The sequence below is a fragment of the Vidua chalybeata genome, chromosome 3, assembly GCF_026979565.1.
Source record: "Vidua chalybeata isolate OUT-0048 chromosome 3, bVidCha1 merged haplotype, whole genome shotgun sequence".
Lineage (NCBI taxonomy): Eukaryota > Metazoa > Chordata > Aves > Passeriformes > Viduidae > Vidua > Vidua chalybeata.
Genome location: NC_071532.1, coordinates 49,229,378 through 49,246,880, shown reverse-complemented (window position 1 = coordinate 49,246,880; position 17,503 = coordinate 49,229,378). Strand labels below are relative to the sequence as shown.

The 17,503-nt window shown below is 37.8% G+C and overlaps 1 protein-coding gene across 2 annotated transcripts in view; it reads right to left on the bottom strand.

Annotated features, from left to right (window-relative positions):
- Positions 1-17,503, bottom strand: part of PDE7B (phosphodiesterase 7B) — a 169,263-nt gene that overhangs the window by 81,278 nt on the left and 70,482 nt on the right. The window lies entirely within an intron of this gene.

Genomic DNA, 17,503 nt, shown 5'->3' with positions numbered 1-17,503 from the left:
GGGCCCGAACTTAAGGGGTCGCAAAGGAACGGGATGCTGAAAGGACGGGTTTAGGGGCGGGTGGGAAGTCTGCCCCGCGCCCGCAGTCATTTCGGCTGTAAAGCTCCACCTGAACGGGTTCACGTTAGGACAGTGCCTGGTGGCAGCGGTCGCTCCCAGACTACGACGAGGAGGCAATTATTCATCGCTAATCTTTAAAAACAAGGCAAAGCCGCCCGGGGGAGTGCTCTGGCTCATGCAGCAGCAGAGGTGGCGTGCTGGGGCTGCGCAGCTATCAGCGAGGGCTTCTCTGGGCTTGTGGGCTGCCTTTGGCCAGACCGTGTAGCAGCACCCGGCCCTTCCCGGGGATCTCGGACCCGGAGGAGCCATGCGATTTTCACAACATTTATATTGCCTTTTTACAAGGTGTCCCTTTTTGCCTGCTCGTGGCACTGGTCTGTCCCGTAGTTTACGGAGGGTACAGCGGAGGGGTGGAGGTTGAGTTCTTGCACCAGCACTTAGTTTTCAGTAAAATTGCAGAAGACTTATTTAATGGGATTTTAGTGGGCATTATAGCATTTCCTCGCATGCATAGTTAATACGTTTGTCTTCTCTGGGTTACATTCAATGTTCTGCCTTCTCTCCAGATGGAAAAGTAAACTGTCAGACAAGCAGGAACTTCCTTCACACAGGAAGAGAAGCCAAGAAAATGGACTGAACCTTAACACCCTTACATGTAGAAAACAGGGTGCATGTCTCTCCTCCTCATATTAACATCATGCTTTTTCCCCTGTTACAGGATCTCTGCCTTGCCTATCTTTATGTTCCAGCCTCAAACTGACAACTGTAATGGTTTGCTAAAGTTTTGATTGCAGACTGTAGTGCTATAGTATTAGCCCTCTACACTTGGTAGCTTTGCCTTGAAAATTATGAAGCACTTGCAAAGTAGTATTGTTGTTGTTGTTGTGCTGATATTTTTCAGTCTTTTGTGTCAGGATATCCTGACTCATTGAACAAAGGAGTTAAGAACAAAGAAATAGATGATGTGCAGTACAGTAGCACAAGCACTGACAACATTTATACAATCTGTGATTATCATTTTCTAGAAAGGAAAATTTTATTTGTTTTATTTTCATATGGCTTATTGTGATATTTTAGGTGTTTTATATTGGTGTGTCTCATGCAATTACTCTTTAAAGCACTGTTCCAAAGGGATAAACCAGGCAACTGAAATCCAGAAGACTTTGAAGACTCTTTGCCTACTGAGTAGTTTAAACCTTACACCCCACCTACTTAAGTTTTGTGCAACAAGAAGTTGCAATAACTTTTTTCAGCTATTGTTTTTCCTATTTGGTTACCTCTGTGCTTTGTGGTCCCCATGGAGGCAAAGAGCAGAAGTGCCAGAGCACTCTGAAAGGCTATCCTTGTGCCATTTCCAGCTTCACTGAATGCAAAAAGTGATCAAGAAATAACTGAAAGTGGCGCTTAGCACTGTTGTTTAGCTGCAAGGTGATGTACTGCCAAAGGTTGGACTCAATGGTCATGGAGAGCTTTCCCAACCATAATGACTCTATGATAAAAGATACCAGACATTGAGGAAGGCAATGGACATCACAGATGTCCAGACTAATTTTTAGATTAATATCTGAATATTTAAGTGGCTAACAGAACTTAGCCCTCAACCCTCTTGATAGCAGCAATAAAAATCTTCTCAGATTTCAAAATCTACACTACCTTCTTGCGTCCTTAAAACTGTGAAAGGTTTTGTATCATTTGTAGTTGGGTCACTTGGGTAGGTACCTGTCTTATGGATAGGATTAATTGTTGTAGGATTAATTGTTGTATTTGTTTTCACTTATAGTTCTACAGGTGCAAAGGAGGAGGCCAGTCAAAAAACAAACTGAAATAAATCTTTTGTTGTAGTATCAGTATTTCAAGAAGCTGTGTAATAAACCTAACAAAATGTATGCACTTTTTCTGTTGTAAAAATTACTGTCAAATGAAAACAACTGCTTTAGATACCCTGGAGTTTTTGTTTTTCTTTCTGATTTCTGGCCAGTTTAAGGATCAGTTTTCTGGCCAGATTAAGCAGTTGTGAATGAAAAAAATACGTTAAAATTGTTGCTTGGCATTAATGGTTATGTCTGTAAATTAATTCATCTTATTCTTAATAAACTTATGCTTCACAGTTATACTCCAATTCAGTGATTACTTATCCTTAATTCATCCAAGATTTTGCTGTAACTGACTTTCTTTTTGTCTTTTTCATTATAAGAATGGCGGCACATCAGAGCTGCTCACAGGAAAGCCTGGAAGATAATTATTTGAATATGAGGAATTCTAGCACCAAAAATCAGCTGTAGCATCAGTTTCAGAGATTTATAAGTTACAAAATGCTGAGATTTTGCAAGTTCTCTGTTTCTCTGACTTCAGCTGTGCTGTGATGATTTACCCAGCTTGAAGATGTGACCTCAACATCATGTGTACTCCTACACAGCAGTGTACCCAGCCATTTGTAACTGCACTTTAAACAGTCCTTCAGCAAGCTTGGCTCACCTAAAATTTCTCCTTTGCATTCACACTTCCAGCCATATTTGAAGGAAATTGTTCAGCAGAGATGGATGGCTTTATTTCTATCAACTGCATTTCTCTCTGACTCTGAGTTAAAGAAGATTAAGTGATTACAAGAGAAATATAAATGCATTAGCTCTGTCCCTCATTCATTCTGAGAAGCAATGCCAAAAAAAAGACAAATGGAGTCATCTGAAAACATGACAAGGCAGTGCTTATTTTCACAGGTAGATATGAGAACTGGAAAAGACTTGAGGAAAGGAATACTGTGGTGGGAGAAAAGGGAAGAGAGTAAGCTGACAGATTAATAGCTGGTGTTTCATAGTCGGTGTCTCTTAAAAAAAGTTTTGCTTGTTTGCTTATTCACTCCAAAGTTATGTACTAAGAGCAACAGCAGCAGAATTGCATGCCAGATGGTAGAGGAAGTGCCTCGTGTATCTTTCCAGTCTACTGAAGCCTGCAGGGTTCTTGTTAACCCACTGCTCTGGTTCTCATTGCAAATCCCTTTCTTCCCCATTTTTCTTTTCCTTCCTTCAAAGAAAAAGGAGGGAGGGGGGAGGGAAAAAAAAAAAAAAAAGAAAAAAAGAAAAGCCATAGTTTAAACTGGCAATAGCACCCATCCTTTTGGCTTTGAGCTACCCTGTCTTGTGCCAAATATACTGTCTCCAGCAGCTCTCCCACAACAAATCAGTCCAGACACACAAAAGCTGTAAAAAAAGAATGGTGAAGAAAGATCCTTGATTCTTCTCTTCTAGCCCCCCACAGCCTTTTCCTTCTGCTTCCCTCCTCAAGCTTCATTCCCAAGCAGTGGTCTCTTCCTTGCCAGTACTGTGATATTGGGACCTCCAGCCTGCAGCTTTGCTGACAGCTTCCTTGGAGTACAGGCGCCTTTGCCTTTCTGTATTAACAGGCCATTGTAAAGCAGAAGTTATATTCTATTATTCCTCCCACTTCCATCTGATAGCTGATGTTTGAAAAAATGGCTCATAAATTATTAGCATGACAGAGTCATTACTTTTGGAAACTTTTCCTATTCTTTCAGCTAGCCCACACCATGGCATTGTGCCAGAACTTGCATTTCCAAACAGATATCTAAAAAGATGTCTGTTTTTACAGTATATTATTTTTAAAAAATTGTAAAAATGCTCCCAATTTTTAAGTAATTCGCGAACATTAAGAAGTCCAAATGCAAGAGACCAGTTTCAAAGACTATCAGACACTGATTTTTAGAAAGTGTAAAGCATGTGTCTTAAGATGGCACTTAGTGCAATCATCTTAAATCAGTAGTTACTTATGAATAGTATGCCTTTGTCTGTGCCAGGGATCATGGAGTCATGCAGAGACAATAGGTGAGGCCATTGCCTAGAGTCAGAACCATGGAGATGACACCATCATCAGAATCAAGTTTTAGGGGGTTTCAGGGTGAGTTTAATGTAGAAGAGGAGATTGCAAGAGCTGGGGCATAGTCCCTACACAGAAAGTAAAAAAAAAAAAAAAAAAAAAAAAAAAAAAAAAAAAAAAAAAGAAAAAAGTGCACATATGCAGGGCAGCATAATCAGGGAAACAGAGAAAACAAGAATGTAAGTGAGAAACTTTTAAAAGGGACAAGCGAACAGAGTGCCTAAGAAAGTTGGAGAATATGACAGAAGAAACATAAGCAGGCACAGTTATGCAGAATTTTTTCTAATAACCGCCTGGAAGGTTTCTTTCATCACTTTAAAAATCATAGTATAATTTTCTTATTCTTTGCCCCACAGTTGTCTCATTCCAGATGTCTATTATTTTTTATGTCATTCTTACTAGTAAGAACAATTACTCTCATTTATTGCTATCGTTGCAATTACTTTATTAAATATGAAAATTTTTATATTTATTTGAGGACAATTGCTGTGTCTTTGCTCTAAAGTGGACATACCAAATTGTCTAAATTTTATCTCAGAATATTTTTCCCAACCCTGAAATTATTTTAACATTTTTATTATGAATTCTCAACAACTCACTAACTTTTCTTTGATGCATACTTAAGGTACACAATAGAAGATTATATTTGCCTGCTGCCAACTCATTGTCAAGAGCAGTGAGATGAACTGCTAAGAGAATGGAACTATTAATTAATTAATTTGTTAATATTGCCTGAGCTTTGCACAGCATCGTGCCTTGAGAGTCTCACCTACTGGGAAATGTAGAAGACAGGCAGTAGTGTTCTGTGGGTTCATAAACTGTTGGTTGTTTTCATCAGTTAATCAGATTCCATGGAAAAAAGGTTCTGGAAATGGAGGAATAAGGATTGCTTGAGTTCTATAGGGCAAGGAGTAAATGCCTTTTTCATTCTTAGTGCAAGTGAGAGAATAAATTTTTTTGATTAACAATTTGTACTACTAACTAAGCAAAAATGCTTGCAGTAAAGGAATAAACAGAAGTCCATAACTAATTGGAAACAGTGAGGTGGTGTAATATTTCCTTTGCTTGCTCGGGAAAATTAAAAGTTCAGCATACTGAATCTGATGATTCAAATCTCCCACAGTAAACAGCAACATTCTATGTGGTTGTGAAGGAAATAGAAAGTAACAGAGAATAGACTCATCTCACCTTAATAAACCATAATAAGAAAATAATAATGATAAGCTGAAAGGGAATTGAAAAGGGACTTGCCAGCATGATATTTAATTGTGTTGCACAATGTATCTGATGGACTCTGTTAGTTTATTCCCTCCCTTAATTCTTACACACAAACAAAATTTACCTGATCCAAGGCAAAGTTAAGGGATTTTAAAAAAACTCATTGCCTGAGTTTACAGAGTGATCATTGTAACAGATGCTTAATGATGGACTAGGCTAATGGAGTGGGAGGTTAAGAACACTGCATCAGCTTGAAAATGTTGGTAGAAATCAGGTAGGTGGAAAATAATAACCTGTTTGGGACAGTGGACAGTGGACATCATCTTTATAAAACAACCCTATGAAAAGAATAACCTCTGCATCCCACAGGATTCCCTTTAGGGAATACGTGAAAAAAGGCTGAGTAGAAAAAGGCGCTAACTATGCAAGAGACACCTATCCCTTAAATACATAACTAACAGTAAGTAACTGTATGGTCTCAATGAATTCAAAGGGACTGCTGCCATCTTTAAAGCTGAGCATATGCATAGATATTTTCTCAGTTGGGACATACTTATCTAAAAATTATTGCAGCAGTTTGAAAGATGAGAGATGTGCCACATTTGAAATGTTTCTTCTGTCACCTCTTACCTTCATGAGATGGTGTAGGTGCCCACATGGGCTGTAGTATCCTTGCCCCTTATGGTAATCAGTAAAGACTTGTGGCTATGATTTTGTCTTTTTCTGTCTTTTGAAATTATAAAAGTGAGCAGCTAAGAAATCTGCATTGAGTGATACCTAGTTTAAATTTTTTTGTCAAAGAAAGCATAATACTGAAAGAATAAATGGAATGGAAATATAAGGATAAATACAGATGAATAATAGTGCTTGCTCCCTCTTTTGTAAATCAGATATCACAAGATCTGATAACTTTGTTTTTCCTTTTCACTTTTAAAATGGAGATTAATATTTGACTAGGAAAAGAAGCACTATTTTAAATAAAATCAATACATGTTTTTTAACTTTGTTAACTTGTCAGGTATTTAATGGTTGCACATATTAATATTGCAGACTATCTGCTCATTATTCTTCAGTCTTTATCTTTCTGACTTTAATAATTAATGGTGAATTTACCTCTTTGTATAATCCCATTTAGACCTTATAACAAGCATTAGGATTGCATAGGTGCAGACCTTTCCCAGATTTATTCCTATTTGCAAGGCAAGAGTTAAATAATAAACTGAATTGCATTTTGTCTGATGCCATTCTGGTTGCAGACTTATTATTATCTCTGACTAAATAAGCTTGATACTTTGGTACTGTTGAATAGCTAGGCCACTAAGTATTTCAAATTAAATATCTCCGATAATTGAGTACCACACCTACACTTCTGCTCAGATTGTATTCACACTTTGTGCTTCTTTATGCTGCCTGCACATCAGCATTCCAATTACGTGCATATCCCAAAGCTGACATTTTTTGCCCTCTCACAGAAATCCTACGGCTTCATCTCCCTCTTTGCATCTTGCGTGACAGCAGTGGGTGCAATTTGCTGTGGGGATGGATAGGAGATGCAGCTGGGAAGTCGTGGGAAAGCCCTAACAGTAATGCACAAATATCCTAGTGATAAACTAAACTCCCTCTGACCTAGTTTCTCACGACTGCAAAATCAGGCCATATTTACTGTAATCAAGCTCTTTGCATTTCTTACAAATGCATTTGTGTAAATGTAGCTCCACTGGGATGAGCAGCTTTGGAAATATGCTGTCCCCCTTGTCCTGGCATTTTTTTACCATGCACTCAAAACCCACTGATAATCATGCAAACACATGTTGGTTCTTTTCTTCGCTACAGGTTCTTCTTGAAATATATTCATACTGATGAAGCTGCGGAAGGAAAAAAACTCTGAGTAGATAGCCTAGGAGGAAAAGCTCTCTCCACTAGATCTGCAGATGGAGGGAAGGCTTTCTGGAAAACCTGTTTCTCTCAGATGTATTTGGTCAGATTGCTCTCAGTAATGTAGTTCCAGCTGTATTGTGCTTTCCAAGATATCCTGACAATGTGTAAAGCCATAAATGTGTTCTAAGATATCTGTTACATTTTTTTTTCCAATCCAGGCAGTCACACATCATTTTTCCAGACTCTGCATAGCTTTTATGGTAGCAATAATAGTTTACATACACAGCAATTGTAAGATTTAAAAACCACAAAAGCTTAGTAAAAGAAGAAAGTATTCCGGTTATTTTGAAAAGATGGTCATGCAAATACTGTACCATATGCAGATTTTTCCCCAGACCTTAGCCACATATTGAAATGTGAGCTTTGGTCATAGTAGTGACATCCATAACTATCTCTTTCCATGAGTAACAGTGCAATTATAGAAGTTTTCAGGTGGAACTGCCAGTCAAAAGTTCTGTCTCCCTTTCACCACCTGTGGTACTAGGAACTACATTTGCTTGTGCTTTTTTCTGAGGTTTGCAATATTTTCAATCTATTTTTCTGAGGTTTGAAGTATCATGTGCTAAATCAACTAAAATGCATCACTGGCTACTTAATGTTACAATTTTAAGACTTTTGGGTTATACTCTTTAGCTTGCCTTCTGCTGGCAGAGATCCTCTAGAAACAGTAAAACCATTTTCAGCCACCTTGGGTTGGGATGAAAGCTAAAATTAAGAGTGATTGCTCCCACAATCAGTGTCTGCCAGTTGCAACCTGAAGATGCTTAATTCAGAAACCAAGCTCAGATCCTTAGAATGACAGGTGCCATTTTCTCTGTACAAGCATGGGCTTGTCAAACAGTCACCCTTTTATTGGAGTCTGTAGAGTTCTGATCACACTCAGAAAAGCTGACTGAGGGAAATTGCTGTGGGTTTCCATCAGCCAAGGAAAGATAATTTTGATGCTTAAGGGAGCACTGAACTTCCAGGGACAATTTTGCTCCCCAGTGCTATATTCACTGTCCATACAGCTCTTGAGTTCTTTGAATAGTGGAGATGTTACAGAGTGTTTGTTACTGTGTCCCAGAATCAGAGTATAAAAAAATAAAGTCCAAGCAATGGCCTAGTCTATGTTTTCACTTGTTTTTAATGGAATATTGTGAATATACTAAATAAGTAAAATGGATTATGTTATTTTTATCAGGAACTTCTTATGCATTTCAATGAAACCCATTACATAGTTGTTGCTGGCTTTTTTTAAAGTATAATATCAATGTTCAAGTAATACCAGATGAAACTGATTTCAGCCACCATTAACTCTGGCTTTTCAGAAAGGGAAAGGAATCCTTCAATATTTCCAACTTCAGTTGGAACATTGGTGCAGGAAACAATTTAGCAGGGCTAGTGTGCAAGGAAGTGATGTAACTCTTACCAAATTTTCTGACTGTGTGGAAAAAAATCAAACATCAATTGGCCTACTACCCTGTTAAATGAATTGGAAAATGAAGTGCATCTCCTTTGCTGATATTTGCAGCCTACATCAGCTGGTTTCTTAATGGTTAAATATCAGATTTCCAACTATGCCGTAACATGTGCTTGAGCAAGTCCAATAGGAAATACTTATTTAAGTCTCATTTTGGCCTGAACATAAACTTCCCTTTTTAGTCATATCAGAAACAGAAGTGTGTGCTGATCTAGGACTATCTACTGGTTCATTAATGTATTATTTTAAGAATCCTGGTTCCTTAGTTCAGAATACAATTCCAAAGATAATAGTAGCAATGTTAGCAGTAGCAAGTTGGAAAGAAGAATTTGTTTCACAAAAATGTCAGATTTTTTTTATTATAAGTTAGAAGTTAAAACCAAATGTCTATCAAGCAGAATTTAAATTTTTGCAGGAAATGGCTTCTGAGAAAATATTTTTTTCTTTTGATGTAGTAAGTATTTTGCTGAGATAACCTCAAAAAATTGCAATATAATAAGAGATCCTATAACCTGGTATTTCAATAACATTTAAACTGGTATTTAAATAACATTTGAATAAACATGTTAGAATAGTAAAGCCTAAATAAATTAACAAAACAATAGTGAAGGAAGATCTCCAGAAAGTGTCAGAATGTAATGCTAGTTGTTTTCTTAACAAAATGAGAAACAAGAAGCAACTTTTCCCTTATAGAAAAAATTGCTAATAATTTACTTTTTAGAAAAAAAAATACTGCCTTTTCTAAGGCAGTATGAATCCACTGGAAAAGAAAAAAACAAAAACCAGCTTGCTGGAGCTATCTTACTGAACGTTTTGTCTATGAGTGTGCGGAAGCCAGGGGAAGCATTGGACAATGTGAATGTAGGAGTGAGGACAGGTTTGAGTAAAGAGCTCAGTGGCTTGCAGAGGAAGACCTGATAGCATCCCTGTAGCTCCCAAATATCTTTGAACCAGTAGTGGTAAAACCTCCACCTTGGTGGCTCTGCAGCTGATGTCCTTTCCTATGTCTTGGACCAATGTACTGTGATAGAGGAACTGGCAGAAATTTTCCTGTTGAAGCAAGGTTAAACAGTGAAGAGATATACAGAAGAAAATTCATGGTAAAAGAGAATAATTTGGATTGGAAGGGACCTCTAAAGGTCATCTAGTCCAAAGCTCCTGCAATGAGGGGACATCTTCAACTAGATCAGGTTGTTCAGAGGACTCCCCAGGCCAGCCTTGAATGGTTCCAAGGCTTGGACATCCACCATCTCTCTGGTCATATGCACCTGTAACTATATATGCCTTCCGTGACTGGTAGCTATTTAGTATGGCTATTTACTTGTGTTTTATTAAAAAAAAAAAAAAAAAAAAAAAAAAAAAAAAAAAAAAGAAGAAGAAAAAGAAAAAGTAGCAGACATTTATAAAACTGGTGTTGGTTTTCTAGATAAGATTAAAAATATTAAGCTCATGGTTTATATATTTAAATATTAAAGGTAAATAGTAGTTTCATTTAACAAGTACATCAATTTTAGGTTATTTTTGTCATTTCATTGCAGCATAGAGCCAAATACAACTTTTCTAATAGCTTTTTTCTTTAATACCAAGTACCAATATATTTTAGTGTGCATGTGGGAGTACAAATCATTCAAATTAGATAATGTGGTAACAGATGTCTGTGTTATTTGAGCCTTATTTTGCTAGATGTCATACAGACAGGTTGTAATTATCGTTTAAAGGTCAGTGTAAGAAAGAGGGAGGCTTTCACAACACCAACTAGTTTACTTAGCCTTCTACTCTGAATCACTGCATCAGAGAGTCTGTGTCTTCCCTTTGACTCAAAGAGGAACCATGGGAAAACAGCTAGACAATTTAACCAGCCAAATTTTGTGCTGATATTTGGGTAAGCTAATTGTACTCTAAATTATAGTAATGGACAGTGGAGTAGCATTTGAGACAGACCAACTGTCCTAAGTTGTAACATTTGCTGTTTAAACATTGTGTAGTAGAATTTGGCATACATCCAAACAAACTTTCCTTCTTTCTCTTTTGATGTTCAAAATGTTCCATTGCTTTAGAAATAAATAAATATTAGAGTCATCTGTGCACCCCAGTTTCTGCTGAGATCAGAAGCAGGATAAGAATGGTGTAGAAGGCACTTCCAGGGAAGAGAATCTCATGAGAAAATTATGATATCAGGTTTTCTGCCCAAATTCCAAAATACTAAGATAAATTGAAACATTCAGAATTTGATTTTTTAAAATAAAATGCACTCACCAAAGCTTTTGAGATTTGCCTGTTATCTACTAAATGTATCAGCAGTATTGCTTGAGAAGTGTTGATTTTGTAAATTCAGTCTCTGAAGCTTGAGGAGACAGTAATGGTAATGGCTGTGTGAATATCTGTAAACTAGCACAATAACCAAAACAGTTTTATTTTCACCAGTTCTCATAATATCTATTCTTATTTAAGGAGTTCCACTGTATTTGTGGCATTTCGTTACTTCCCCTCTCCTACATACTGTCCTTATGGGAAAATAAAGGAAAATGAGCCGTGCTTTTGTAATGGTCTTCCATCTCTACAGATGTCACCTGAAAAGTATGCAAAAGATCTGTCACAAATTATACATATTCTTGAAAATTACTTTACTTATTTTCAGAGCAGGTACAAATTCAGATCTCTGGTCTGCCACAATTCCTGTGTGATACTAAGAAATCAGTTGTAATCACTTTGGCTATACTAAACTGCCTAAACTCTGGAGCTCCTCCTCCTTCTGTGGTTGGCAATGGGAGACAACTGATATCTGGGATGAGATCTGGACCCTGTTTCTTGTTTTTCTTTTGCCTCTTGGTTTCTTTGTGAAGAAGTCCAGGGATGTAAATTGAAAAAGCACCATGCTGCACTTTATAATGGTGGCTGATAAGGAAACCAGAACTAAGCTCTTTGTAGCATCTGTCACACTGTATACATGTAATTATTGTCTTTGGGTAATATGGGAATAGTGTTAACTTTTTTCAAAGGAAGAAAGTAAGGTTAGGAATAATGAACCTCTAGTATTCTGTAATAACAGAGGCCTTACACCTCTTTCTAAACACATTTATTTTGAAGAATCTGTCTCAAACATAGCTGTATACATTTAGTTTAACAGTTGGGCTTGATGATCTAAAAGGTCTTTTCTAATCTAAATGTTTCTGTGGTTCTGTGAACCTGGACTATCAAGATTTATAGCTATCTAGTCACCTTCAGGCACAAGTGCAATTGGCAAGACAGTACAAATAACAAATGCAAGTTGAAATGTAACCCTGTTAGCCAGGTTCAGATATGGTGGTGTTTTTTCCCAGGGAGTGGAGTAGGAGTTCATCACTTTGCAATGTCTGTGAGTCATGCCAGGTAGCACTGGCAGCCCTGCATGACCTTGCCACGTGCCGTGTCCCCAGCTAACCTGAGCGTCTCAGTGTGAAGGACACGTGAGAAGCCTTTCCCTGGGCCAGCTGTGTGCAGGGAGGGAGTACTTGTAACTACCTCTAAAGGCCTCAGCAGGCAGAATGTTCAAGTGGTGTTATTGCTGTCATTTTGTCCAGCCCAGTTCTGGTTGGGCAATTATAGTCAACAAAAAGTGTCTTGCATGTTTAGTTGCTTTTGTTATGAATAATATTTAAAGGGGGGGGGTGGTTTGTTGCTCAAAATAAATTGATTATTTGTGTTTGATTATTTGTGTTGTCTTGCCAATAACTCCTGGGCTATTAGGTGAGGGTACAGTTGCAAACTGTGGGAATAGCTGTAAGCTCTACTGTTCACCCATGACTGAAGTGTGACTAGTACTGAAGAGGGTTGGATATAAATGCAATTTCTATCTACGAAACTTGAATAGATTATGAGCAAAAATTTAAAATAATATTGTGTCCAAACCAATATTTTGTTCAGAGAAGTGGGATAAAGACCAATTCTTGGCAGAACAGTGAGATAAACAGCAATACTATCATTGTCACAAGTAACAAAGGCCACAGTTACTTTATCCCCTTCGTGGTTTGTGAGGAGTCATTTCCCTTAATTTAACACAGGGAAGACTGCTTACCTAATTTATCTTTTGTTTCAGTCCTGATGTGACTGGTGGATCAGCTGAAGGGCTGTAGCTGGCAGGCATAGCCCACACATGCAGCCTGGCCCAAGCTGGGCAAAGCTGTGGGCCTGGCTGGAGACTGAGAGGCTTTGGAGGTGAAATTTGCTCAGAAATTTCCCTGCCTGGCCTATCACCAGCACTGCGTGCTGCAGCTGCAACAAATGCTTGCCTTCTCACCTAAATACCAAAAAAGTGCTATTGCTGTTGAGATGAGCCAATTTGCTCTACACAGTAAGTGAAGGGATGTGCATCTCTGAGAGAAGCTGGCACTTAAATGTGTTTCAACATGAGCTACCCTGGATGAAGAGCTGGGAAGCAGTAAGAAAGGGAGGCACAAATTCCTATGTGTGATTTCCCTGTTCCAGATGTGGAACATGTGGCCTTGGGTAGAAAGAAAATCTTCCCATCCCATCTGAAAATAACAGTGTCTTGTTTATGAGAAGAGCATAGACTTTGGAAATTTTTTATTCTGAATATCTGTAATCAGTTTTCGTGCATTTCTTTCACATGTGCCATTTTCCATATTACTGAAGACACTTATTTTTTTGTTCAATTTTGCTAAGAATTTACATTAAACTCCTCCAATTGTACTACAGTAAAAAGCATTTAAATGTATGAAATCCCTTTTCATTATGAATCCATAGATTATAAAACCTAGACGCTGGTTTCCAAAGACACTGTTGATTTGGATGTCCAGATTCCAGACAATCCAGTTAGAAGCATCTAAAATTAACTGATTGTCATGAGCTAATTAATAAGTATCATTTCACTAAAAGGGTATTTCTTTAACATATTGCATGTTGGTATCATAAAATCATAGCCTGAGGTTTTAAGTTATGATGGAAAAGATGTAATAGCTGAGGAAAGGGTATCATCATTCCTTAAAGAGCCAAATTGCCTTTTAAAATATGTGGTATCATGTTTCTTGGCTGGACTAATTCCTCCCATGTCATGGATTATCTGCATTCTCAGAGCATGTCCAATTTAGTGATTTTTCTCTTTTATACCATGTAAAATGCCCTTTACATACACATTGTATTACATTTGCTTAGTACTGCACAATAAGAATTGTACATTTTCTAGAAAATGTATATTCCCTCTAATGCCCATGTATGTGCACTAGGCATGCGTGCAGACATGGAAAGGCAAGCCAATACTCATGGGAGTGCACTTCTGGGACATTTAGAATTAAAAACATAAATATCAGGCAATATGAGAATCTGTCTCTACCCCTGTAGCTGCATTACCTATGATCATTGTTGAAAAAATTAAGGTTGGACATGAGTTGCAACCAAGTGTTTTAAAATTTCCTTAATTATTCTGTAATCAGAACTGGCTGCTTTTAAACATGACATGAACTGGATGTCTGATTCACCACACGTATAAGCCCTCTCAAAGTCTTACTGGCCTCTCTCATTGCTAGTCCTCCACACAGAGGAGGACACTCTTGAGCTAGTCATCCTTGGGTCCCTTCTAGTTAACCAACCAACAGAAACAACTTTTTTGATTCATAGGAGGTATTTACATTGCCATACTTTATTTTGAGAGATGAAAAGAGCTGTCAAAATGCCTGTGTCTTTCTGCTGACCGACAGGAAGCCTCAGATATAAACATTCTTACTGTGGACATATAAAGGTAAAAAAGAGGTAAGGAGAAAGCACACTGGTCCCCTGGCCATTAAATGTGCTCTCTGTGAAGAGAATTTATTGCCCTCAAGATTGTGCAATAACAATTCCTTCTTTAGTGCTCAGATTGCCCATTTGTACTCTTCAACCAAGACTTTTCTGTGCCTTATTGTCTCCTGCTTTCTTTCCTTTTCCAAGATGAAATTTCTTCTTAAGCAGTAATTGAATAGAGTGAGAATATAGTTAAAGACTTCAGAACCAGGAGTTTCTTTATTATAAAGTTCCATCATTTCTTTTGTACATTTATTTTGTATGTTTGATCTACGCATAAAACATTACTAAACAAGCCTAGGAAATATATGAATCTTGATATTTTGGCTTACAAACTTTTCTTCACTTCACTCATCCAAAACAATCTAGAACTTCAGCCAGGGTTATCTATTTCTATATTCATTCTATAATGGAAAAAGAGGTTACAAATATTAACAGCTATTCTATAATGATAAGACAATGAAATGAATACCTCCAAATAACTCCAGTAGATTTTAATTATTTTTTCCCCTATATAAGCCTGAGGAAATAAAACTAATCCCATTTAGATAGGCCAAGTTTTAGGGGACAGTTAATGACAGAAACAGTAATGACAGGAAAGGCTACCTCAAAGAGCCTGAGTTCCACATCAGTAACAAACTGTTACTGATGAATCAAGAAGATAAGACTACCTTTACGGACAAACGGGAAAGGGTCTAAAAACAGATATTCCTGTTAACAATGGGAAAATATCTGGAGAAAAGCCAAAGTCTCATTTACTTGTGCAGCCTTTAGGGAAGAAAGTATAATGTATGGTTGCCATGTTAGGAATATGAGAAAGCAAATTAGTAACCGAGAGCCTGTTCAAACAGAAATCTACCTTAAAATGTAGCATATATGATTTTTAGGATTTGTACATGATGAGGCTTTTGTAATGCTTATGTGGATGGTTTGAGGATATTTATAAGGAGACGTACAAAAGTGGGTTTTAGCATATGAAAGAGAGAGACCATGGTAGGGAATCTGACTTCCTGTCACATAATTGAGGAAAGTATTGAAGGAGAAGAGGTATATCAATTTTCTGGTGGTAGGAGATGAAAAGGAGAAGGCTGCTGGGATCTGCAGCTGCCCTGAGCTAGAGGAATTACTTTGTTTGTTACAACCTTGCGAGCTCCAACGTGTTTGTTTCCCTGGGGGCAGGAGCTAAAACCTGTTGTGATGCGATAGTCCTTGACTTCCTGGAAGCAGCAGATAGCCCACCACATACAAATAACCTCAGTACACTGGGGTGCCAAACCACCCACCTCCTGCCAGTCAATGGGCGGTGTGATAAAAACTTCCACTACAATTGTAGGGGAACCATTGGGACTGCTGGGACTCAGCACTAACACAATTTTTAGAGAGGGATGGATGGTTGAGCAGCAGTAGAGCAGAAGCATGGTTGAGAGTTTGGTGAGGACAAAAGTACTAGACTGCCTAGGTCTCATGACAGCCCAGGGTAAGCTGAAAGTGGAAAATTCAGGCACAATTAACAATGAACCCCACAAGTACATCAGTTGGAATTTTTGCTGCCTTGTAGGACGAAATAAGCCAACCTGTACAGAGAACTTGATGGTGATGGAAGGTATTCACTACAGCTGCTCTCTGCTGGCTGGAGCTAGAACTAGATGCCCACAGATGTGGGGAGATAAATGTGTTCCTTGCTTTTGTCAACTGATAACTTCGTAGACTTCTGAATTGGGAGAGTCTTGAGTTTTTACCTCACCATAAAATGAAATGCCAAGAGCATCAGGTCTGTAATTTAACAATAATCATGAAGCCAGTAAATGTAGTTTTGTTTAAACACATGGTTAGGTCACATCTCTTAAAAGTAAATGAGAAGGAAAGATCAAAGTGGGTTCAGCAGCAAACGATTATCTTTGACCACTTATTATCAACTAGATGGCCTTATGCCTTTAAGTCTAGGTTAATTATGTTTTTTTCCAACAATATCCAATTACATGACGAATAACCTTGGCATCTAAGGCAGGAACCTCTGATATGCGTCACTTCTTACCTCAAGAAGACTGTTTATCAGAGTTATCAGTGCTGGCTGCTGAAAAATCAGCCTGCTATTGTTACATTCCCATTCAGACCACGCTGTCTTCCAAAACATCCAAGCAGACCTGACAGACTGATGGCTGAGAGTGCTTTGACATACTCTGCCAGAGGGAACTCCTGGGGGGAATAAGCCAACTGCATTCATTGCACTTCCTCCTTTGTAGTGTGTGGTAACATAGCTGGGGAATCCAGGGGAAGTCTCTTCTGTGAGAGACAAAGCAGCAAGTACATATTGGAAATATTCAAGTCATATTTCTGCACTGCACTTATTTTACTCCAGGTTCTTGTTAGGCCAGTGGTTGCCTAATTAAATTAAAATTTACATTACACTGTGGAAAAAAAGGCTTTTATGTACAGGGATCACTCCACAATCGCTCCACAAAGAGAGAAGCATTCAATTTCTGACTAGCCTTAGATCCCACAAGCAACAAAGACTGAAAAGCATTATTAGAACAACAAGTGTTACCAATAAAATTCTTCCTAAGAATAGATTAGAAGGTGATGTAGTTTGTACAGTAACATGTTGTACTGTCTTAGAATAAGAAGAGTCACTATAAATTGGAAAACAAAGGCATGAACTTCATTACAGAATTGTTTGGGATATTCATTAATAGCAAGGGCCATTTGATATATATTATTTATTTATCAATTTAGCTTTATAATGCTCTAATTAACCTGTGATTTGCACTTATTATATATGTCTTGTTTGAATTTTGGGTTAATGCTTTAGAAGCATCTACTCTCCTGAAGAAAAATTATCTTCTCAGCCCTTTGCCAGAAAAAAAAAAAAACTTTTGACTCATAGCTAATAAAACTTTTGTTAATAATTTAAGACTGTTGATGATTAGAAGCAGCCTAAAGCTGCTATACATGTACAGCATGTACATGCTATGCAGATAAGATCTGTCAGTCTGTGTTTCTTAGTGATTGTGAAAACATAGCATAGGTCATCAAGATGTTACGGACTAGATCAAAAAAATGTTCTTGACTGCGATTTTGGAATTTCAAATAGGATTTTGCGCTCATATCCAAGGACAAGACCCTGAAAACTCCGATTTCACTTTTGTTTGACATTGAAAA